The 25,981-nt window shown below is 36.2% G+C and overlaps 1 protein-coding gene across 1 annotated transcript in view; it reads left to right on the forward strand.

Annotated features, from left to right (window-relative positions):
- Positions 1 to 25,981, forward strand: part of RSPO3 (R-spondin 3) — a 76,529-nt gene that overhangs the window by 38,329 nt on the left and 12,219 nt on the right. The gene's annotated exons all lie outside the window — the stretch shown is intronic.

The following is a 25,981-nucleotide window of genomic DNA, read 5'->3' on the forward strand; positions in this document are numbered from 1 at the left end:
TATCATTTAATCTGATGCTTTAAGGTGATTAAACTTCCATATAGAAGATCTGCAGTTGTTGACTTTTAAAATACAATTTTTCCATCTTTCTCACTAATCCTCAGCACCACTGCCTACAAATATGTTATGTAGCTCTTGGTGAGACTATAAATGATCTTCTCAATTAATTGCAGCTTGGCTGACTCTGTAGTTGAACTTCCTTTGCTTATTTCATTCATTCATTCATTCAACATCATTTTATTGAATTTTTATTTTATGGCCACACATAGTGCTAAGCCCTGGGGATTCACAACTGAATAGGGTACCATCTCTATCCTGAAGTTATACTCAGAGTCCAGTAAAAGGTTGAGATGTTTAAGCAGATAATCACAATATCACATAATAAGGGAGGTTTGGTGTGTGGAAAATTTCGGTGGAAACACAGAAGAGGATGCTGTGAAAACTTGAACTTTGTTCATACAAGAAAGAACTTGGGTCACCCGTACTTTGCAGTGTCTTTCACTGTACCAAAAGACCAAATTGACCATCATCAGGATGGATACAGCCTGTCGTTGCCATTAGTAATCAAGTAGTTAATGTGATAAACTTTTTGAATACATGGATTATTTTAAGGGAACTTCAAGTTTTTGTAAATTTATAAGAGGTTTTGATTAAAATTAGGTTTAAGGAATGAAAGTTGGCTGGTGAAAAAGGTCTTTCTGGCATTTGTTACCAATTAATTTAAAACATCTTAGATTTTAAAAGTTGGATTTGGAAATCAAATATTTCATCACTCTACTTGTTGGTAAGCTCCCATAGCCGTACATTTACTTATGTTTACTAAATTTTCTTAAAATTTAATGACTTACAGGTGGTCTTTGTTCATATTATTCTTTCCACAAAGATTCTACATTACTAATCAGTATTTAGTATACTTTGCTTTTAAAATATAAGTGAAGAAAATCTCATCCGATAGAAAAATTAAATTATGATACTAATTACATTTTTTTCTTTTATTTGAGGATGTGGTCTTCTAATATATTTTGCTAGCACTGACTTAAACATTAACATTGAAAATGTTAGTTTTTAAACTAGCCACAACTAAGATAAGTAATGCCATAAGAAGTTTAAAATAGTAACCTGTAACATAAGCTTGACTTAAAAATTTCTTTCTGGTCCTTGTTTCTTCCCCTCTGAGTAGGATACAGTGACATTTTATGTTTACAAAGAAAATGTTATACAACTAGAAAATTTTAGGTGCTTTGTTCTTTTTCAAATTTGATAATACATAGACTACAAAGTAGGAAATATGGATTACATGTATAATTAAATTCAAGATTTAGTTCCATTTTTATTTAATTTTCATTCATCTTTTTATATGCCTGTCAAAAATGATTTCTCAAGTAGCCTAGAAATGTAAGATAGGAAGGTAACCACTTCTCCCTTCATTCCTTACTTCTCTAACCTATTAGTTTTCTTAACTTCTCTTAATGGTAACTCAAATATCAAAAATATATCTATTTGAATATGAAGAAACCAAACAGAAAAGTAATTATGACCCCTGGACATGCCACTGTATCAAATATCACATCAAAATAATAACACTACCCAGAGTCTTCTTGTTTATATTGTCTATCTCAGAGCTATACAATAGTGATAAATATAAACACAATAAAGTGATGAAGACATGATTTCTCCTACCACTAGAATAGCTGTTACTTGAGTTGCACCTAAGTGATTGTAGATTCATAAAATAACATCATTTAGGTCCATGGCTGAGCATTTTCAGATGAGAAAGCTAAAAGATAAGGTTTTTTTTTTTTTTAATTTAGCCTGAAATTCTTGAATTTAAACTTACATCTATCTTCCCTGCCCAAGAGGTTAACAATAGACAGAAGTAGATCACTTATATTTGGAAAAGGTATGGAGCACGTGTTCAGGAAGTTTTCTGCTGTGTTGTAATTGCCAAAGGCAAGGTCTCCAGGGAAGAATGATAAGATCCAGAAATGACTTTCTAAAATGTACACAAAGAAGAAGCTGAATAGGAGGAACTAGTTTTTAGTAACAGAATGGATTATTCTAGTTGTGAGATGCATATTTATATATATGAAATTTTCATATATATATGAAAAATTGGTTGCAAAATCTTATACATACACACATTTTTATTTACTAATATTCTTCTCATGCCTAGAATATTTATAGTAAGTTAATCTGAGGAGATAAATGTCATTTCTGTAGCCCCAAATCTAAACTTTTATCTGATGTGCTACTTGTTTGCACATTTAGGATTATTTCCCTTTACCTGGCGTGCTGCCTTTTAATATCTTAACTTCTCCATCAATTACTAGCTTTAATAAGAAGTTATTACCATTGCAGTAGTTTCTAGCTTGAGCCTATCTCAATTGAATTATATATCTGAAATGTCAAAGATATATAATATTTATTTTAAGAGATTATGAAGGCTAACATATATACTAGTATCACATACGCCTTAAAACAATATATTTTAAATAGAAGTAAACAAGGAGAAAATGCACTTTTAATGGCTGCCAACTCATACTTGTTAACTCCTGATATATTGCGTGTAACCATCTTAGATAAGGGGAAGTGAAACAGAACAGGGGAGCATATATGGGTCTGCATTTGATGCAAAAGAGTGATTTTTTTTTGTTTGGGTTGGAAGGCAGGGTGCAAAGAAAGGAAGATCACCAAAATGTTTCTCATTCATTTGTACATTTCTTTAATTAACTGAAGAGAATTTCCTGTAGGTCCTGGGTTTTGAGGCAATTCACAAAGTATGAAAGAAATTTTGTTCTTTGGTGAATTGCATGAATAAGATCCTAATTAATTACATGTAGTACATGATCTTGGGAAAGAAAGGAGAGAGAAGAACAGAGTCATGGAAGAAATGGGGCAGGGTCTACTTTCTTGGTGTAAAGAAGAAATAGCATCCTTCCTAGCAGAGAAGGAGAAAAAGAATCCATTAAAATATAAATAAATAAAATGTCCAGAGACATTTCAAGGGAAGAAACAAGTGTGGGAATTATTGCATTATTTGAACATACTGAAGGTCACCTTATGTGCCTTCCCCAAATTAAAAGTACAGTTGTAAAGTTCTACTAGGTTTTACATAGAAGAAAAGTGTTATATGTTAACTTACAAATTGCTGTTAATCATGTTTTCAAATACCAGTATTATAAATGTGCATTATATTTATCATGAGCACTATATTTAAAGTTACAGTAAAATTTGTTTTTAAAAAAGAAAACAAGTAAAAAATGAGTCTGCTTTGTTCCCAGGTTTGCACCTCTGTCTTTCAGTTTACTTCTTAAAATCTTTATAACAACTACTCCAGTGATGAAGAGTTGAGTTTTCTACAGGAAGGATTCATATTAAAGATTCAGTCAAATTCAAAACAAGACATTTAGCCAAGATTTTCAGAACAGTTCTCAAAATCCAAATAGAAGGAGTCATTAGCTTACAATTGTAGGATGCCAACTGGCTTGGAGAATTTTGATGATGGCCTCTCACCACCATCATCATGGAGGAGGACCAGCTGGCCTACAGACACTCATCCTGTTTAAGCACTGGAGGATGGGAACTTTCTGCTCTTCCTCTACACCCAATCAGTACGCTAGCCCTTTAACACAGGTCAGAGAAAATTCGACAAAGTACAGAGCTGAGATAAGAATGGCATTAAAGACTGTGGTTTTCAACCAGGCATGATTTTGCTCCCCAGGGCACACTTCTCATTGTCACACTTGGAGGAGGGGGATGCTACAGGCATCTAGTGGGGAGAGGCTGCTAAATATTTTACAATGCACAGGACAGCCTCACATCAAAAATTATCTGCCAGTAGTGCCAAAGATGAGAAACCCTGGTACAAACTCAACAATCTCTCTTTGTTATCCCTCTTTGAGGCCATGTTAGTCCTTACCCAAATGGGTTTTTTGTTTAGATTCTGGGAAGGACCAGTGAAAACCCTTCATTGCCACCAATGGAAACCTGCACATGGTGCAGACCTTTGGTAACAAGAACAGTTTGGTGAAACAGAGGGGACATTTTTGCCCCCCAATCATTACAAAGGTAATAATCAATTTTATTAAAAATTAATATTCTTTGAATTTCAAATATTCCAGTACCACACGAAAATATTTAGCTATGTTAAAAACCTCCAAGAAAGGTAGTCTATTGCAAATAAATAATGCCTTTCACTCTGAGCAATGTTCCTTAATACAAATGTATGGACTTTCTCTTAAAGGCTAAGCCCAGTTTTTCATTTAATGTCCCCGATGGAGAGGCCTGTCATTTGTTTAATCACTATTTAGCTCTCTCTCCACTGAGACAAATTATGTGGCTACAGTCATCTCTTGTTTTTTAATACACTCCTATCTACGAGGTTAAACCATATGAAACTGCCATTTTTGTTGATTATAAATGGTCAAATATAAGCAGTTTCACAGGGGTCAACCTAATACTCCAAAATTTTCTCTCTGAATTTTGTAAATACTAGAACTAGACCTAGAGTACCATTGTTACTGATGAAAACATTACAGTTTGTATATGCCACAACTTAATTTAAATATTAGGGTTTTAATATTAATACAGGTATGCTATTGTTTTTGAAGGATGTAGGTAGGCACGCCTAACCTCTGAAGATTCTCATAAAAATATGGTTCATCTTTGGGTCCTTTTCAGTTATGCTCACTCATGGCCTACGCACTGATTTATTTGATTACATATTTTCTCCTTTGCCATATTACTCAACTCTTACTCTTCTTTGTTTCTTTCCCACCAATTACAGCTTAATCTTTGAAGCATCAAATCAGCTTGCAAATTTCACAGCTATGTGTCAGAATGTATTATCCATATAGTTAAAGAGTGTTATCACCTCTGTGACAGGCACCAATTTCTTTCATTGATTCCTCTGACATTGACATTACAGTGGCAGGATCTTTGCAAGCATTCTCTGTTGCCCAGGTTTGTGGGTTCAAGACCATGCTAAGATGGTTTATATGTGCACAGTTTACTTCCCTCTGTAATAATGGAGCTGAAGGATCACATCCAGCACCTAGATAGATTTTGAAAAAAGTAAAATGACAGTTACTAGGTTTCTTGCCTTGAGCACATTTTACAATTACATTGTATGTTCTTAAATTTCCCAGTGTTAATGAAAAAGTTCTGCAGAAAATAAGCCTTTTATTTCATGTTTTGCAATCCCAGGTACTATACCATTTTTTATAATTCAACCAGCAGTTATTACCTTTTTATAATCAATACCAAGTTCATACCATTCTATTTTTGTAGGATCGCTAAGATTTGGGGGACATTCATAGTCGTCAAAATTCACGGTGGGCATTATTCACAGTGGGAAAATACTTAAGTGTTGTTATTATCTTTGTAGTCCCTACCTTGCTTTGGTGGTAGAAAAATCATTTTTAGGCTTCTGTGCTGTGTTGCTGTGTATACTGCAGCATCTCTATTCTAAAACAATCTTTATAATAAATTATTCTTGCAAATACTTATACTTTCTGAGATTTCCTTTTTGTGATTTTTATAAATATCTAATGCTTTTCAACCCATTGGTATGTGTAACATAACACATACTGGTCAGTCTGTTGAATAGAGCAGTAGCTGTAGTAAACAAAGCATTCTTCAGCCCCCAACCAAACAACGATCTTGCCATTGTTTAGCTCCTGTGCATTGGGGTGAAGTTGTTTCAGTTAGCTTTTGTTGCATAATAAATAACCCCAAAACATACAGGCTTAAAACAACCACCATTTATTTAACAGTAAATGTGGGTGGGTAATATGGGCTGGGATCCACTGTGCGGTTCTGGCTGGCTCCCTAATGTGGTAGACTGGTTGAGGACGGAGGAAACTGCTGTTTCTATCATCCTCAAGGTAGCTAGGGGTTCTACAAGTTTCTAAGAGGGAGAGAAGAAGCAGTTCCTCTTGAGTTTGAGTTCAGAACTGGAACAATTTTACTTCCACCATGTTCTGTTATTCTATGCAAGTTACAAGGCCAGTCCTGATTCAAAAGTTGAAATAGATTTCACCTCTTGGGGGAGAAGTCCCATAGTTACTTTGCAACTTGGCATGCACATACAAGGATGAGTGGAGAATTGTAACCTTTTTTTCCATCCTCCACGGAGGTCTTTCTCTTGTTTGCAATTAGATGAGTGTGATTGCTGGTTTATTCAACATTCTCTTCCTATTTAATGCGGTGTCTCTTCCTTTGTAAAAACACTCAGTGGTTGATACAGGAGATGGTATATAGGAGATTATTTATATTGTATTTTCCAGTTTGCAAAGGGCAGCATAGGAAGAATAAATAAAAAGCCAGGCCAGGATACCTTCATACACTCAACACATGTTTATTAAAGCACCATGCTAGGCACTTTTAGGTGCTGAAGATATAGCAATGGACAAGAAAGACAAAAGTCCCTGCCATCATGAATCTAGATCTTGGTGTCTTGGTTTATGTTGGTCCACAAAGTAAAGACAATCGATGATCAGCTCACTTGTAGCATATGCTTGAGTGGACCGTTTTCATCTTTGCGATATTTTTCTGTCGGTAGCTGCAGTTTCATTAGTTTGCTAACACATTTACAAAGACATTTGTTTATGCTGGCAAAAATGAAATATCTCTGCCTACTTTTTGTTTTGGTCTCAAGGCAAATCTATTTTTCTGTGACCACCATGTTGATATGCTAATATGTTTTTGTGAGATGGCTAAGTAGGGTTAAAGGTACAGCTTGTGGCTGTGGAACAGAGCTGAATTAACAGGCCCTTTGGAGAAATGACCCTGAGACCCTGGCTTCATGTGCAGCCTGTTCTAGCCAACTGAGATCCCTGCCAATTAGGCGGGTTCCCTAGAGAGAGCCTCAGAGAGCATCAGCATAAATTTAAATTCTGGACCCCCAAGTATAGTTTCCAAAAGGCCTTCTTGTCCTTTGCTAATTACAAAGTAAACATTTCTCCAGCAAAAAAGACACTTCCTCCTTTCATGCTCCTGTCCTCCTTCCCACCTCCCTAACACACTCACTCCTTGAAACTGCTGGTGTTGCTGAAACCTCTTTGGCAAAGAAGACACCCCACATTTGAAGGCACAAAAGAATTATTCTTTCCATAGATCATTATCTTATTCTCTTTTTATCTACTCCAGTAACTTCTTAGTAGAAGTGTTACAGACTAACTTTGTAGATTGTTACAGCCTGACAGAAAAGACTGGTTACCTTGTCCACAGGCCTCCCAAGAGGTGTGACCAATCAAATACAGCCAGGTTACAATTAAATTCCCTGACTTCATTGAAACAGAAACATTCTCAAACTTGTTTACATTAAAACTGTATCATTTTTAGCATCACAAAAGGAAAAGACCACTCAAATGGTTTAATTCTTGTACATTGCTGTCAAAGCAGACCCCAGATAGAATGTGGTATATTTTTGTACTAATGACAAATCCAAGCATAAAGTTTTCGGCACAGTGGCTGGCATCAGTGTACATGAACATGTACAAAATGGGTGTAAATGAAAAATTCTTCATAACTTGTTATTCCACTTAGTTTCTGCTCTCTTCCACAGGTACTTCACTTTCCATTTAATTTTCTATTCAGTTCCCTTTTCCTTTTGGTTAAAGCACCCCATTCCTCATGTCCTAAATTGGAAATGCTTTTCTATCATTTTTCTTACTGTTTTTCAGTTTCTCCAAAAAATTTTTTGCAAATGTATGTAATTATTATTTTAACAGAAAAACAATATCTGAGTGTTTATCTTTCATTGACAGTCCTTTTTCACCAAGGTCACTGTTACCTTCTGTGTATTCATCAGGATATTTGAAAAGACAGATTTTAAATTACCTTAAGCAAAAGAAAACTATTTGCTGAAGACACAGTTTGCTCTAAGTGCTCAAACAATATCATTGGTTCCATCTTCTCTCCTCTCTCTTTCTTGCCATTTCAACTCATCCTGCCTCTGTGTCTGTTATTGGCCTTGTTCTCTCCTGCTACAGTGAGTCTGTCTCTACTCACACAGAAAGCTAGCTCTGGGAAGCCCTAAATCTATATCCATGTTGCTCTTGGTCCAAAAGGATAGTGAGCTGTCTCCTTCAGAGTCCATTCATCCAATCTCATAGAAGGTGCAAATTGACCCAGCTTGGCTCACATGTCTACCCTTGGACCCATCACTGTGGCAGAGGAAATGGAGTACTGTGATTGGTCTGCCTGAGTCACATGCTCACTATTGAAGCCAAGGGACACGTGGGCCACTTTGAGTAGCAGTTCTATGTAGAAATGAGTGCTAGGCTGACAAAACAACAGATGCAAGTGATCTTCTTCCAAAAAAAAAAAAAAGCTCAAAATCTAGAAGCTTGTACTCTTCTATAGGGTAATCCCTGTCCAATATTATTTATGGAAAAAACATTTAAGTGAAAAAGTGTAACCAAAGTTTTACTCCATCTGTTTTAGACTAGAGAGGCATGTCTAGCATAATGCTAATAATATTTTAACTAATTTTTTTCTGATTTTTCTGGTTTACTAGAAAATTTTTTTGTGAGTAAACTGGCTCTGAAATGAATAGAAAAAGAATCCAGTACTCATATGAAGGGTTTCTGGGATTGATTTGTGCAAGCTCAAGTAAAGACATGTCCATTTCCATTTCTAGCTGCTGAGATTCTGTGTGAAATGTACCAGTGTGGGTAATGACCTTTTGCTTGATTATACATCAGGCCAGTGAAACTTTAAAATTAACTCAAACCTAATTACTGAACTCTTGTGTTTATACTGTGTATACACCACCCGGTCATAACTCTAGCCTCTGTGAGCCCAAGCTGCCATAATTGAAAAATATATCTTGTAAAGGCTTGTTTTGTTTATTTGTTGTTTCTGCTGGAAAAGCCTGCTTTTCTTATTTTTGCAAGAGATCAGATTTAGGAAATAGTTTGTGAACAGAGTCCAATTATATTTTATATCTCAATGCAAAACATACATTTTTAAATGAGATACCCCTTTTACTTTTGTATGATGTGAAATCTAATGTCTGGAAGCACAATGCAACTTATTTTTCACTGATTTTTGAATAATATCACATTTTAGGCAAGGAAATGTCAACATACTGAACTCACACTTGGAAAATATGTATAATTGCTAATTCCAAAAATGAGTCATAGAAATGTATACATACTCAGGATCAGTAGTTAAAATATCTAATTAATTACAACCTGTGAACAAAAATTATTATCCTAATTTATAGAACGCTAATTAGATAGCTGATTACTTATTTATGGACCATGGAATAGTGAAATATTCCTCAAAATAATAAGTACAAACCGTTAACATCTGATGTCATGCTCCTCTGGTTTCCAGCCAACACCAAAATCATAAAGGAATTTTGTTTTGTTTCAAATTGGTTTGTTTCAATAGCTAAGACGCAGTTTACTGAAGTATTTCTTGGGCAAACTTGTGGTGGATTCATGCTTGTCCACTTTTTCTAATTCTGTTTTGAAATGTGTAGGAGAGGGAGTTTTCCTATTTAACGCCTCTCCCTTGGCCCTTCGGCTTCCTACCATGTTGTATGCCCTTCGCGGCCCTCCTCCTGCTTTGTTTCCTGCCTTAACACCCTTTCCTTCCATTCCTGCAGGTTTCCTCCATTTTCAAAGGATTATATGTTCACAGAATCATTGTTTCTTCTTGTGTTCACAGTCTTCAAAGTAGTTTAATATTTGCAGTGTCAGCCTGGTTAAGTAAAAGAGTACTGAACTAGTTTGGAAACCAAAACCATCTCAGTTCAACTCTAGATTTGGTGTTTATTTTTTTCTTTGTTTAATTTGCAAAAAAGCATTATTTTCAACGTCAGTAATGGTATATATGATATGGTACGTATAGATACCACAATGGCATACTACCAATATAACATAATGGTATACGTGGATAGCAAAATGTTTTCCCCTTTTTGCTCTTAGTACTACAATAAAAATCTCTATAATGTTAATGAACTGATGCACTCCCTTTCTATCAGAGGTTAAGGAGGTAATATCGATACATCGTAGTATTTAGAACACAGGCTCTGGAACCAGAGTACCTGTTTTCAAATCTTAATTGTGCTTTTTAACTAGCTGTATGACTTTAAGCAAATTACTTAGGCTTTGTATATCCCATTTTCCTCATCTGTAAAGTGGGGATGATAACAGTAACTCCCTCACAGAGTTGTAGTGAAGGAGTGATGTAGCAAGGAGTTAACGTGTGTACAAAACTCTTGAGACTCGTGTCTGGCATCTGGTAAGTGCTCAATAGTTGTGAGATCTAATATAAAATAGAGTCCCAAACACTGGATGGAAAAGCCAAAGGATGTGCACGTTTTTAAAATGAATGTATTCTACCAGATTACTTTTCAAAAAGGTTTGAACAGTTCACATTTGCAGTGTATCAGAAATGCCTATTTCCTTATAGATAGGAAATGCCTCTTTCCTTATGCCAAAGCTGGATGTTTTCAGTCCTTTGAAGACTTGCCATTCTGATGGATTAACAATGGTATCCTTTTGTTTATCTGACTACTAGTAAGGCTGCTCATGTAAAATGACAGAGCTGCTATGGAAAACATCATGGTGGTTTGGCAAAAAATTTAAAAACAGAATTACCATATGATCCACCAATTCCAAGTATGTAGGTATATACCCAACATAAATGAAATCAGGGTCTCAAAGAGATATTTGTACATCCATGTTCATAGCAGTATTATTCACAAGATCCAAAAGGTTGAAGCAACCCAGATGTCCATCAATAGATGAATAGATAACAAAAAGTGGTATATAAAAGTACAATGGAATATTATTCACCTTAAAAAGGAAGGAAGGGCTTCCCTGGTGGCGCAGTGGTTGAGGGTCCGCCTGCCGATGCGGAAGACACGGGTTCGTGCCCTGGTCTGGGAGGATCCCACATGCCGCGGAGCGGCTGGGCCCGTGAGCCATGGCCGCTGCGCCTGCGCGTCCGGAGCCTGTGCTCCGCGGTGGGAGAGGCCACAGCAGTGAGAGGCCCGCATACCGCAAAAAAAAAAAAAAAAAAAAAAAAAAAAAAAAAAAGGAAGGAAATGCTACAACATGAATGGACCTTAAGGATATAAAGCTAAGTAAAATAATTCTGTCACAAAGACAAATACTGTATGATTCCACCTATATGAAGTATCCAGAATAGTCAAATTCATCGAGGTAGAAAGTATTGGGTTGGCAAAACAGTTCCTTCCGCTTTTTCCATAACATCTTATAAAAAACCTGAACGAACTTTTTGGCCAACCCAATAGAATGGTGGTTTTATGGAGGGGGGGAAGGAAATTGCTATTTAATAGATACAGAGTTTCAGTTTTACAAGAGGAAAAGATTTCTGGAGACTGAAGGTGGTGATGGTTGCACAAAAATGTGAATATACTAAATGCCATTGATCTGTGCGCTTAAACATGGTTAAGAAGGTAAGCTTTATGTTATGCACTTTTACCACAATTTAAAATAGTAAAAGAAAATAACAGTGCTGGTATTGAAGTAAGGGCTAACCAACCAGTAGCCCTGTGCTAGGGTATTTTATTTGAAACCGTTAAACAAGATGGTTTATAAAATCTTTTATGTTTTCCAATTAGACTCAGGTAAAACCTGAACTTGACATTTCTATGAGCCCTCTGCTACAGTATAGCACAATATTTTTTCTTTGGAAAATTGCTTGAATCTCAGAAAGGAAAAATATGTCAGGATGCCCCCCAAGGCATTGTGCAGAGGTCATGTCAGATGTCTTAGGTTATATGTTGCTGTAGCTGTAGGATATTTAGGGTGACAAGAAATAAGTAGCTGTGAACACTAGCTCTCTTGGGAGATACTAACATGCCTGGCTTTGTATTTGTTTGTTTCTTGACTTTCTCCTCAAATTTGTATTCTCTTATACTAATTTATGGAAGTGTGGCTTCCATATTGCCATCTGAAGCAACAAAACTATGGAAAAGGGACATGACATTTTTAACGTTCCTAACACATACACTGTACACAGAACCTTTAGCTTGTAGTAATAGTTAATGAATGGCACCATATCATTTTGAACATCTTGTTATTTGTCCCACCTAATCCCCTAGCACAACGCTTTTTTCAGGATTTTTGTCATTTATCATTTTTGTCAGTTTGTCATTTTTGATTGCTAGATGCAGCATCTAAAACACTAGGTTGCAAACCAGCCTTAAATTGGCTAGGAGCTTAGGAGAACTACTCTGAACACTTTTTGTATAAACTCTAAGGAGGTCAGATTTGGAAAAATCTCAGCTGCTGTACTTGGATCACATGAGCCACTGACTATTTATAATTAATATTAATAAATGGCAGATGACAGATGTTTACTGCTTAACTAAAAATGTGTGTGCAATACTAAATTTTAAAAAACAAGTTAGTTTGAGACCCAAAGGACTTGAATATATGTATTTAGAATACTGAAAAGAATAAAACTGCCAACATGTGATCCAGAATCTTCTAACTGCAAAAACCCAAAGTTCCTTAGGAAACATAACACTATTTTTAATTAATGATATTAAATATTCGATTTGCCACGAAACGCTATTCGTTTAAACTAAAAGGCCTGTTTCACAAGCCTACATTTCTCTGGAAAGGAAGCTTATGAATAATTAAAAAGCCCTTAACTATTGATCTTACTCTCTAAAATCAAGTTGTTTAACATATACAGCTTTTATAGTCAAATTTAAAAAAAAATCCAAATTCTGAGTTGGTTTAAATCCTAATATTCCATGGAGCCCCACTAAATAGTACAACTAGAAGGGAATTTTCTCACCACTGGACCCTAAGGGGTAAAGCTAGAGTAGTTGTCACCTATTTATATTATTCCTGGGAACTTGATAAGACAATTAAAATCGAGATGAGACTTCTAGTTATTAAAGAAGAAGTAAAAATGGTTTTCCGGGGTAATTATAGTGGGCCCCAAATCACCTTACAAAAAGCCAAAGAAAGTACTTTGCTTGGGGTTGTATATCCTTACTCAAATCCAATAACCATTGACATAGATTCTTTATGATTGGGCTGTGATTTAACAATATGATTTGTCTAAATCTTGGCAGTTTTGCATAATTATCTTATGTAGTTCTTCAAATATTTGGGGCACGTCTGCATTGTTGTTATCTACTCCATTTTAAAAATGAGGAAATTGAGGCTCTGAGTGTGAGTAGTTGACTTTAATAGGAAGCAACAGACACAGGACTCAAACCCAGACCCGACTCCAAGTCCAGTGAAATTTCAAGTAACTGAGGCTGAAGAAAGTTTATAACAACCTTACGAGTGTTAGCTAGTAAACAGATGAATCAGGACTAGAATGTGGATCTTTTGTCTATTAATCCAGTCTTCTTTCTACACTCTCTTTCAACACTTTGGCCACATATTCAAGATGACCATTTATTTCTATTTTTCTGACCTTTTAAAATTATACACACCACACATATGGTTGGCATTAGCCATTATTTCTTATTATTTTCATTTTGTTGCTGATAAAATTGAGAACCTTCTATTTCTATCACGAAATCTGCTAAATCTTTCTTTCTGTTTTACGATCATTTTGTTGTTCAAAGAACAAACTTGAACTTAATGAGCAAATTGGCCTTTTGCCTCAAATCACACTGCTGTTTTAAAGCCAAATGGTTTTCACAAATTGCTAACATCGTATTCAAATGGAGTAAATGGTTATGTTAGCAGCATCACACTGTCTAAACAAAGACACTGTCAGTCAGTAGAGTCAGTGACCTTCAGGCTCTAAGTGCCATGTGCAATTTTCACAGGGTTATGTTTAAATATGGGACCTAATAAAGATCCTCATTTGGTTTTTTAAAAGGTTATGAACATTAATACCCCATCCAACTATTATAAATTAACAATGAAGATGTAAAATGAAATTTACTAAAAAAAATGTATTTAGGAGGTTCAGATTTTCAACTTAATTTACGAAATATACATGGTCTCCTAAGTGTCGCGTGAATCAGTGGATATGCCAGAGGTGGAGCAAAGTTCCCAGCCCAGGAGGTTTCCAAGCCTGAAGCAAGCTGTAAGAGGACAGAGTTCCAAGAGAGAACACAATGTGCATGTACGAATAAAGCAGATGCAGCATGACTTTTGGTCTGTTCTTTGGGAACTCACGACTATATGGAAAAATCACATGCTGCTCTCAGTTTCTGTAGACATCTGCTGAAGGCACGTGAGATTGAGGCTAGGGCAATGGTGCAAAATTCCTCCTAGAATTCAGTAGCTTAACTTTGAAAACAAGGGAAACTGACTGTTAGCAGAATAAGAGTTTCACTATTACTCGTTATAAATATATAGCATGCTCCTCCAAATAGGCAAAGAGAGGGCAAGAAGCTATTTGTTTGCAAAAAGATGGGAGCATGTATTTCCTCTAGTAGTATTATTAGATAGCTATTTACAGACTTCAGTTTGGGCTGTCAAAGACCAACCCATAAACAGTGTGTGTGTTTATGATACCTTGTTCTTGGCAAGAGCTTAACAATTTAAAGAGGCTTTTAAATATTTTTTAGACATGAAATTGAGCTTACAAAATAAGCTTAATGGCAAGTTAGTCAGAAACACATGGATATGTTTTCTTTAAATTATATACAGATTTTCAGAATTAAGATGTGGTAAAACCTACTAGTGATCTATTAAGCCTTCTAAAGCACTTGAAACATAATTAGAGATTTTCGAATTCAAGGATGGCCTAATGGAAATAAGAACAAATTGGTGGCTGCCATTTTGGCCTTGCCTGTGTGTTTTTACAAACACTACATTAAATCTCATTTTTGAATAGTGGATATGCTCCCATCAGGAAAAGACCAAGAGGTGTGAAGAGAGCAAAAGAAACATGGGATGTTAAGAAATCAGGGTTTGGGCTTCCCTGGTGGCGCAGTGGTTGGGAATCCGCCTGCCGGTGCAGGGGATACGGGTTCGTGCCCCGGTCCGGGAGGATCCCACGTGCCGCGGAGCGGCTGGGCCCGTGAGCCATGGCCGCTGGGCCTGCGCGTCCGGAGCCTGTGCTCCGCGACGGGAGAGGCCACAACAGTGAGAGGCCCGCGTACCACAAAAAAAAAAAAAAAAAAAAAAAAAAAAAAAAAATCAGGGTTACAGATACATTATGAAACTGCTTATATGCTGTCCTGTGGGAACATGAGGATCATGGCTTTACAAGCTGACCTCACTGCCACCATATTCTCTAGAGCCATTAGAATGTAACTAGTCTAACTTCATTCTCCTCAAAATTTAAGTATGTGCGCTACACGGTAATTAAAACTAATAACATATGGAGTCAGAGAACTGGGAACATAGTCACCAACACATTTTTCTTTAACAAAGCCCATTTTGTGATCTGTTTGTGTTTATTTTCAGCCATACAATAGATTTACATTTGAAGTACTCAGTAAAATTTTCCTAGGCCAGTTTGCAAGGATGTCTAAATACTGTTTAGATTTATGGAGACGCTTTCTACCTTTGGGCAGCTTTATCTTAACTCTTTAAACTAGCCATGGAATCATATGAGTGAGTAACTCTTTCATTTGTATTCCTGAATTTAGGTACAAAATACATGAAGATTTATTCAATTTTAAAGCTTTATAGTCAATAGATTTTTGTAGCACATTTCAATACAAAAAGAAGTGATTTTCCCAGCTTGTTGAAAACACTCACTCTCACTCCCTTTATGTTCTATAATTCATTTATCCTCTAACATATATATTTTCCTAGTATGAGTTATTTATTGATTTGTGGTTTTATCCCTATAATTGACACTTAGCATCTCTTATCTCGGGTATGCACATTTGTTTTGTTTTGTTCATCTGTCTAACTTAGAAAATTGAGTTCCTTTACTGAAGACAAAGTTCCAAAGCATAGTATTTAGTTTTTGTTAGGGTTGGAGGGAGGCATCTTGCTTAATATTGAAAATTCAGAAAATCCAAAGGAATAGCTTTGCTAGTGTTTACAGAATATGTTTGAAAAACATGCAATTGTGATACTTTCCTCAATTGCATATGATTAATCTATTGCAGTCAAGTGGAAAATTGGTTAGGTGACTGCTTCAGTTATCAAATAATACTTCCTCGTAACATTGATTTTTTTTCATAAATGATATAAAGGGCTGGAAAAGTTTATACTTTTTGATAATTTAAACACCTCTAAAAACAACTGTTTGTTCCAATATTAATTTGCATAACAAATCCTTTTTCTCCCTGAAGATATTACAAAGGTCAATTTTAGCACGTTTATCATGGTCCATTCTAAATCATAGATTCCAAATTCATGGACTTGAGCTGATTTTTTTATTACTTTGCCTGATTTCTGTTATCTCCATACTGGTCTCAATCGAAAACTAGTAGGAACAGATCTAGTATTAAATCCTGAATATTCTTGAATACTGTATTAAAACTGGCTCACCAAATTTTCTAATACTGGTGAGTGAAAACACTTCATATTGAATGAGGGTATTGTTAGCTGTATTCTCTCCAAGATTCATCTTAAATTTTTTTGTTATAAGCAGTGTGTATTTATAATCAAGAAACATCACTATTATTTTAAAACACTTATAAAGTGCCCATTTGAAAATGATATGCTGTTGGATGCTTCGTAATGTTAAACAGATGCAGAGATAAAGACAAAAGCAAATTCCAGAGTATTTTTGCAGCCATGAAACCACCATAAAAAGAGGTTTGTGACCCCAATGTTACCTTAACATTGTCTTCAGCATTTCATATTTAATTATAGTAGGTTACTCACCAATATAATAAATATAGATTTATGAGATACTTTAATGTTCTTAAAACAAATGAAAACCACCCAAGAGGAGCCTCACCAACCCTGAGGTTGTCCAGATTGCATTGGCTGAGATTAAGTGGAAGATCATTCATCTCCAAGGGTCATGCAATTAATCTCAGAGTGGGAGTTAAAGCAATGACTAAGCAGAAAAAGAAGCTGAAGTACAAGCCTATAACAAAAGGAATTGAAGCTCCAGTGTCAGGGAACTTATTTCCTTTTTCTTGGTGAATAGACCTAAATGCTCACTCCTTACTATCAGCTTCTTTGGGTCCTAAAATCCCACTTGTTTTAGGTCAGCCATTTTTCATGACTATTCTTAATATGGTCAAGCAGATGGAAAGAATAAGCCTTTAAAAGAGCACGATGTGTTTTAATGTCTAGGAAGGGGGGGGAAAAAGCCCTTTATTTTAGGAGTCACCAGAAAGAAATTTAGGATGAATTTACGATAATCCAGGGTTTGGACAATGAAAATCCTCAAGACACATTTTAAAGAAGAAATATTTTACTCTAGGGTTTATATATTTATTTAATTTTAAATAAAAGTCAAAGTTCATCTTCATTTAACTCAGGTGACACCCGTTACAAGGTACGAATTCCTTGTAGCTGAATTACTATACTCTTGATAATCCCTGTGATTCTCTGTGGCAGCAAATTTTTATTTCTAATAAACACTACCTGTTTCCACCCCTTCCACTCTACTAAGATTCTCAAACCTTACATTTTAAGCCAAGACTCTTTCTGAACTTGCTCATTTCCTTCATGGTAGAGTCTTCCTCTAACTGGGGAGAATTCTGTCCCAAGACTGGCCTGCGTTTGGGGTTTTTAATGTGATGTGCCATGGCTGATGGCTCACAAAAGTGACTGCTAAGTCTGCTGCTCATGTCAGTGTTCCCACTGGATATTTTGCTCATTCTTTGGGAATTTAGAAGAATAACAAATAACCAACAAATCATCAAAAACTATAACATGTTACCCAATTCTTGGGAATAAGCCAATGAGACTAAAATCTGCTTAAATATCACAAATGTGAATTCCCAGCCTTTCAAGCTACCAAATTGTACCAAACACTCACTGATGACAATTCCATACCTCAGCTGTACAGAAGAGGCACATTCATCTGGTGAGCTGTCAACCATGAGAGTCCGTCTCCTTCTTAAACCCAGTTGGCCATCCAGCAGGCAGGACCTGTGTATTTGCCCAGAGACAGCGCCCTGTCAAAAAGAGGACATGGATACAAATGTAATCTGGAATTCGTTGGAGGGTGGCATCAAATGTTCCATGCCAATAATAAGGTCTAGTCACAAGAACTTAACTCTATATTCTATTAGAATTTTTGATAAGGTGTGAACATAGTAAGTCAGGAACTCTAAAGATGAATAATCAAAGCTAGGTGAAAAACTAAATTGGTGAAACAGGAACTGAAAAGAAGTTTTTAAAAATGTAAATTAAAAAGATTTGCATCTACTTTCTCTTTTTTTATAACTTGAGTAAAAGGGATGAAAGACAAAGGGAGAAAGGACTCACAAGAAGCCAAACTTTTTACAAATGTGCTTGTTTTTCCTCAAAAGTCAATTATTTAATGGCTGTCCAGGGAAGGGAGTCAGAGAGAGCCAAATAGTGGTCTTAAAGTTTTGTTTTTGTTATTGGCATTTTGCTGGGTTTTTTAATGATAGAATAGAATAATAAATTTTATTTCACTAGTATTAGTCTCAATCTGTTGGATACAGTCCTTTGACTCATTTCTGAAATAGAAATGAAGTGTGAAATGAAACTGGTATTAATAGAATATTAATAGGTATTTACTTAGATGCTCTTCTAGGGCTTTACATCCTATGAGAGAGTCTATAGTCATCTTTAATCCAAATATTGAAAAGTTAACTAATTCTATTTCACTGTATAGATTTTTAAACGGTAGATTATATAATACAGTTAAGTAGTAACATTTTATAGAATTTGGGTTGGACAACAACTTTAAATATTACAAACAACTCCTTGAGATTCTCTAACATATACACACATGCTTTTTAGTTACTAAACTCATAACAGAATATATGTCTTAAGGCAGCTTTGAGTCCTACTTGTTTCACATAATAATAAAAATGAAAGATAAGTAATATGATTAAATTTGGGGCAAATTAGTTTTTAGGTACCTCTTCGAAGATTTTCCTAAAATGATTGGAAGTCTGATAAATTAAAAATATTCTCCATGCTATAAATATGCTCAAGTATGAGTCAGAATAAATAGTAGAATATCTGTTTACTATGAATTTTCAAAGAAAGACATGCTGGACTAAGGGTCAACATCACCATGATACAACATTTATTGCCTTGTATTACATATTATGTATAATATAATACTATTATATATATAATCTTAGGCATTTCCAAAAGATATTTATCTTTTGTGAGCTTATATAAATCAATAAAATACATGGATATACAAAATACATGTTGTTCTAGATTTCAACTAGATTTTTTCATATTATACTTCAAAAGTATGAAAATATCACTGAGAAAGGAACATCTGTGTCTTTTCACATATAACTTTTCTTGATTATTCCCAAGAAAGCAGACTAAACATGCAGTTCTGACAAAATGCAGCATCCCATTTTGATTTCTGGTTAGCTCAGAAGCCTTCACTGGCTGAAAAGAGTCTCTGAAAAGGGCAAAACTTTATGACCTCAGGGGGTTCTGATAGGAAGAACTGAAGAAATGAACACCATGAGTACAGAAAACATTGGAATAAATTCCCCAAAGTTCTGTAACCACATTGATGTGGGCGCATGGAGGAAGGCATAATTTCATTCTTAAAGAATCTCCCTGTTTTCACATTTTTTTCATTTCTCTTAAAGCTGATCTTGCAGATGATACACTCCAGATGAATTTCTGCTTAATAGGAATCCTTGTTCACAAATTGACACTGAAAATGTATGTAGCATATACATAAAAATAAGATGGGAAGGACCCATCTTGTTTCACAATTTGTCTTGTAATTAATCAGATCATTTTTAGGAAAAGCAAATTTTCGGTTCTCACAAGAATTGGATAAATATTAGAGGTATGACTTTTTTAAAAGTTAGTATTTCTGACACAGCTGCTTTTTGCAGGCTTGGTCACCAGTAAATTCTATTTCTCCAAATTTCGAGGAATAAAGTTGCCAGAAAGAAATCTGTGGTGCTTATGTTCTAATAGTCTGTCTAGACAAGTTAGATGCTATTCAGAGCCAAGACGATCCATTCAGGTTACCTAGAGCATTTGAATAGTAGGATAGTGGTCTTCAAAACTATTTTTGGCATATATTTATGAACTGAAATATAAGAAAACCATTACAAAGTCTGGGCTCATATTAGTTTTCTACTGCTGCCATAAATTACCAAAAATATAGTATCTTAAACAACACAAATTTGTTATCTTACAGTTCTATACGTCAGAAGACAAACACATGCCTAATTAGGTTAAAATCAGTGTGTCCACAGGGCAGTGTTTCTTTCTAGTGGTGCTGAGGAAAATTCACTTCCTTGCCTTTTCCAGCCTGGATAGACTGCCCACATTCCTTGGCTCGTGGCCTCTTCCTTCTTCTTCAAAGCTACAAATGGCAGGGTGAGCCCTTTGCACAAAGCATCTCTTTGGCCCTCTCTTCTGCCTCTTCTTCCTTTTAAGTTCTTTTAAGGACTCATGAAATTAGACTGGGCCTACCTAGATAATCCCAGATATTCTATCCATCGCAAAGTCAGCTGATTAGCAACTTTAATTCCATCTGCAACCTTAATTCCCGTCTGCCATGTAAAGTAGCATATTCATAGGTTCCAGCATTAGGACATGGACATCTCTGGGAGGCTATATTCTGCCTGCCACACGGCTGTTCCAGTAAAGTAGATCATGCTTCTTAGAAATTTGAAGGGCTCCCAATTTACATAATGCTCTCTGAATGGACCCTGGGTAAATGATTACCAAGCCAAGGACCAAACATCAACTAGCATTGCTCCTTTTTATGAAGTGAACACTTACGGTGATGATTTCCTCCATAAGAAATTGTTGACAGATTCGGCTAAGTCTACCCAGTTCTTTCATTACTCTGCCTGTGTGTCCCCTCTGACTATCTCTCACTGATTTAAAAAGGAAAGTTAATCCTTCTCATAAACACTGTAGAAAATATGACTAAATCCATTATCCCTAACTCATCATGCATGTGTTGTGCATATTAATCAGTGGATAAACTGAAGCTTAGGAAATTGGAAGCTGAATGTGATGGAACCATGAGTAAGCCTTGTATCCTCACTGCTTCCAGCTGGGGTGACGTAATGATGCCATGCCTCATATAGAACAGTTTTATTTACTTGATCATATCATCACCAAAAGCAAAGACTCCTTTACTAAAAAGAACATAAACTGACAAAGCAATATAATTGTGGCAAAGGCAAACTAAGTCTGATAAATAACCCGATGTCCTACTAGAAAATCTGTTTTTATGAATAGAATTGTCGTTAAACTCTTTTGCTGTTTAAGCCTTGTGGTATCACCACTTGTCTAGCTCTGCATGATTCTGGCATTGAACACTGCCTATTCATCCTTTCTTGTGACTTTATGTGTTGAGTAACTACTGTATGCCAGGAACCATGCTAGATGCAAAAAGTGAAAATGACAAGGAAGATACACAAATCTGTATGAGACTCACTTAAGAGTTCACAATTTCATGTGAGAGTTAGTTGTAAACAAATAATGGCAAAATAGACAGATGGGTACAGTGTTCTGGAAACAGAGGAGGTAACGTGTTATTGGCTCTTGAAAAGCACGTCGAATTTTTCCAGCTGAAGAAGCTTCCCATTAAGGACAAGCATCTAGGCACAAAAGCAAGAAAGAATGTGATGTGATCAGATAATCATGAGACATGTGGTGTAGCTGAAGCAAAGGCAAATTAGGGTAAAAAATAACACTCTATAAAATAGACTGGAGTCAGATTCTGAAGGGCCTTCTAAGCCATGTATTCCCAACTTTGGAAATACAGGCCCTGTGGAGATTAAAAAAAACAAGAGACCAACAGGAACAGCAGAGCAGCCCTCCATGCTATAACGGGGTAACCTGACAGCAAAGTGGAAAACATCTGGAAGCAAAAAAATGCAGTGTCCCTAGTTTTGCAGAATTACACTCTGGAGATGGTAAGAGGCTTGAACTAAATGAGAATGAAGAGACAATAACATGTTTGAGCAATACATAAGGAGTAAGATTTTTTTAATTTTACTGAAGCAGGTGGACTTGAGTGGGTTAAGGACTTCCACCAAAAGTCTTAAAAAATTAAGTGCCCCTGAGGTTTTATTTTAGTCAAATTAGGGCTCTTCTGTTTTCACAGGTGACTTGATGTACTCAACTGTTTTATATTTTCATAGAGACCACCACCAACATCATCATCATCATTATTTTAGGGGTTATAATTTTATTATTTTTTCAATTTTCTAAGTAGTTGTATTTCATTTGTTCCTCACACCTATCCCAAGTAGTGAGAAGAATAGGAATTATCTGTTCGTGTTTATAAATGAGTCAACTGAATCACAGAAAGCGCTTCACTTAAGGTCACATAGCTGCTAAGTAATATAGCCAAGTCTAAAATATACATTTTCTGATACCCATTTCAGATGTATGACATTTAATTGAATGCCACACCTATTTTTAAGCACATATTTTTTAAAATGAGGTCTTGAGAGTTTAAGCAACATCCCCCAAGGATAGAGAATGACTAAATGGTTTGGCAGAGAATCAGAATCAGACTCAGATCTTTCTAACTTCAAAGTCCAAGGTCATAGAAGCTATACTTTACGGCATCCCTACTCACCTGCTGGAGAATAACTGGGGAAGGCTTCATGGAGACAGCAGCCTTTGAAATCTATCTTAAAGGATGTATATAGGCAAGGAGCGATTTTCAAAACATTTAACAACTAGTACAGCAAAATATGTTAATTTATTAATCCATGTATGAATCAAAAATGTTGAATATATTAACATACATAAAGAATACAACTACTTATTATGTGTTGTGAGCTGTAGCAAAAATAATCAATTAGGGCTTCCCTGGTGGCGCAGTGGTTGAGAATCCGCCTGCCGATGCAGGGGATACGGGTTCGTGCCCCGGTCCGGGAAGATCCCACATGCCGCGGAGCGGCTGGGCCCGTGAGCCATGGCCGCTGAGCCTGCGCGTCCGGAGCCTGTGCTCCGCAACGGGAGAGGCCACAACAGTGAGAGGCCCGCATACCACACAAAAAAAAAGAAAAAAAAAAAAAAAATCAATTAGAGCATTCAGTGATCTCTGAAATTTTTGCTGATTTTTAGAAATCATGGGTATTGTTTTCTGTTAGGACAGATTCATCACCCACACCTAGACCTGTTCATACTCAGGGAAGGCTGCCCAGGAGACAGACTTTTGTGCTTCCTCAAGGTCTGTGCAGCTAAAAAGTACCAATACAGTTTACAGGGTCCAAAAATGTACTTGATTAAGGGTGGCCAAGGTGTAATAGAGAAGAAAGGATTCTTCTTCCCATCCCCTCAACCCCCAGCACAGCAGAGAGATAAATCTGCCAATCTTACTCCTGCCATCCTTAAATATTTTTACTCCTCAGCATTTTTAATCACCTCCTGACTACTACCCTTTTTCCTAAAAGTTCCCTGGAGATAAGGGAAGGGTTTATATCAATCATTGGTTATATATTCCCCTTTCTACCTTCATATGGTCTTCAGGGACACAGGAAGATTGTGCACTCTGCTCAGAAGGTAAAAAACTAAAACATGGGATATTAAAAACTATTTATTCCTTTAAAACACTTTTTTCTACTTCATTTGGCCTTTTTATTTCCAAGAGCATCTTATTTGATTCTTAAATACTCAATTAAACAATAAGGATTCATTTTTGCGGAGATGGTGTAAGACAGATTTCATTCCTTCAGAAACTGTTACAGTTTCTTTCATTTTCAGCTTATTTGCTTAAGTCTTTCCTGACTTCCTCTCGTTAATTGCATTACACGTGCCATTTGCTGCCCTTGCTACACCCTCTTAAATTGACAGTTTCATCATATTACCCAAGGGCCCTTCCTTTTGGTGGAATTCCACCAAACGCAAAATTCAATGGATCACAACAAAAGCCACAGTCAGTCAAAACTCAAGGGGAAATCAAGCTTCTGAGACTGTGCAGTACCACTTCAAAAGCCCTAAGATTGGGTCAAGATGAGCCAGGGTCATATTTCATTATTTTAAAAGAAGACAACGTTCCCTACTCCACCAAATAAAGCATCATTTGTGCCTGCTATAGAAGATAATTTAAGGAAGAAAAAAGCTATTTTGCCATCCTTCAACTTTTCATAATCATCCAAGTCCCTTCCTCTCCTCCTCCATTTCCCCACTCTCTCCCTGACCACCTCTTATTCTCCAGTCTCAGAAAAATTTTCTTAGGCCACTCTTTCCCAGTTTTGGGCTGAGAGGTTGTCCACATTCCCAGCCTCAGGGAAACCTTAGAGCCTTCAAATCCCTAAAACTGTTCTAGAATTTAAGTTCCTTCTCACAATAGAAGAGAGGAGTATCCTCTGTAACCTCTCTGTCGCAACCTGGACTTCTAAGTTCTCTACCTGAAACAGCCTTAGGGATACTCTAGTTATTCATCATTGGTTTGGTCCCAAAGATGATCTTCTAGAGCATGACAAGTTAAAATTATTTCCCTGCAACCATGATGTAGCTCTCTGGAGTGAATTGTAGTCACTTGAAGCCAATATTGTATGGAAGTGGCTAACTGGCAGAGGGCTCCATAATAATAAATGTCATTCATTAAGACAAGTTGTTCAAAATACTGGGTAATCACAGCATGCTTGCATATGTGATAATAACACCAAAAGCATCTCTCTCTATGTCTGTCCTTCCCCATCTCTCCCTCAAATACAATGACAAGCATTAAATCAAGAAAAGAGAGCATTATTCATCTTTTCATTTAATTTTTTCAACCAATATTTATTGAGTCACTACTGTGTACAGGCTCGTGCCAAAGAGAAAGGCAAAACTGCCACATTCTTTGGAGCAATGGTAGCAATGCTTACCTGTGTACCAGGTATGGAGGCCTCTTATGTCTCCAGGTTCTCTGTGCACAAAATTATGCAAATGAATCAGGAACCCACTGCTGGAAGCCCCAACGTTATCCACCCCACCTGAAATAACCCATCCTGTGAATTGTATTTTCTTTCTAAATATTTTTATAGGGAAACGAAATTAAGGTTGAGTTTCTACAAAGATAAGTCCATCATATTTACAGTTATTACTACATTGTTCTTCCTATTTTATAAAAAGTAGAAGCATAATTCAGTATCATCATGACATATTACAAAAGGGCCTGGAGGGCTTCCCTGGTGGCACAGTGGTTGAGAGTCCACCTGCGGATGCAGGGAACGCGGGTTCGTGCCCCGGTCCGGGAGGATCCCACATGCCGCGGTGCGGCTGGGCCTGTGAGCCATGGCCACAAAAAAAAAAAAAAAAAAAAAAGGGCCTGGAAGTATAGATCAAAATTCAGTAGATAATATATGTAGATAATACATAAAATATACACTTAGGGACCCAATCAAAACAATGGAAGGAAATGAACTAATTAGTAGCAAAGAAAGAAGAGGGAAATTGGACTTCTCATGATAACGTCAATGTTAGGAGGGGAAGTCCACATGTAAAAGTTTGAGTATCCAAAGAATGAACATAATTCTTTAAATTTTTCTGCATTAATCAGATGCTTATTAGAGCACCACATTCTATTTTTCCCACAACATTTTGAAAGTTTGCAAAGAAAAAAAGAAAGGGTGCAACTTAATTTAAGTTAAATTTAATTTAACATATGGAAAATATGTTTGATAAGAAAAAGGTAAAAGTCACATAACCTAGCAGAGTCTCTTAATTTTAAAGGTTCGGATTTCTGAAGAACTCTTGTAATTGGCTAAATCTCCTTTCAGACTTACTGAAAATTAAATTGGAAAACAGGCTTTCTGTCTTTGAATTGATATTTTTAAATCCACCAGAAAAATAGAACTTTTCCATCTGTGGTGGGAAGGGACCTATAAATAAATATGTGCATATATATTTATATATATACACAAACATACACACACACTTGTTGCACATGTGTCTACTCTCCCAACTCCTCCCCCATCCTAACATGCATCAATACAATG

Source organism: Kogia breviceps, chromosome 13 (genome assembly GCF_026419965.1).
Source record: "Kogia breviceps isolate mKogBre1 chromosome 13, mKogBre1 haplotype 1, whole genome shotgun sequence".
NCBI lineage: Eukaryota > Metazoa > Chordata > Mammalia > Artiodactyla > Physeteridae > Kogia > Kogia breviceps.